We start from the raw sequence: 395 nt of genomic DNA, 5'->3' as shown, positions 1-395 counted from the left end.
GACTGGATAATTTTAACAGGATCACCTGCAAATGTTTTCCCCAGTGAGCCGCTCTCTGGAGAAAACTCCTCCTTCCCTCTCCACAGCAACATGAGCTGGGGTCATTCTTTCATCTCCTGGAAGATATTGGATCCCACATAAAATCCTTTGCGCCACCCAAGAAGCTCCTAGCAACAACTGTCTGGCTTCAAGTTACATCACTGGGCAGTAACCCCATTCATTCATAGGCATTTAATGGGCACCTACACTCCTCCAGACCCCATGAAAAGCATCCAGGATACTTGGAGAGCAAAGTCTAGTCCTGTCCTCCAAGGATCTCAGTTGATGGAGGATTCTTATTTATTGTGTGTGCTAAATTTGACAACTGTGAAGGTGCCTGGCATTGTGTCTGACAC

Source organism: Mandrillus leucophaeus, unplaced genomic scaffold (assembly GCF_000951045.1).
Source record: "Mandrillus leucophaeus isolate KB7577 unplaced genomic scaffold, Mleu.le_1.0 Scaffold128, whole genome shotgun sequence".
NCBI lineage: Eukaryota > Metazoa > Chordata > Mammalia > Primates > Cercopithecidae > Mandrillus > Mandrillus leucophaeus.
Note: the sequence above shows the minus strand (reverse complement) of the source record.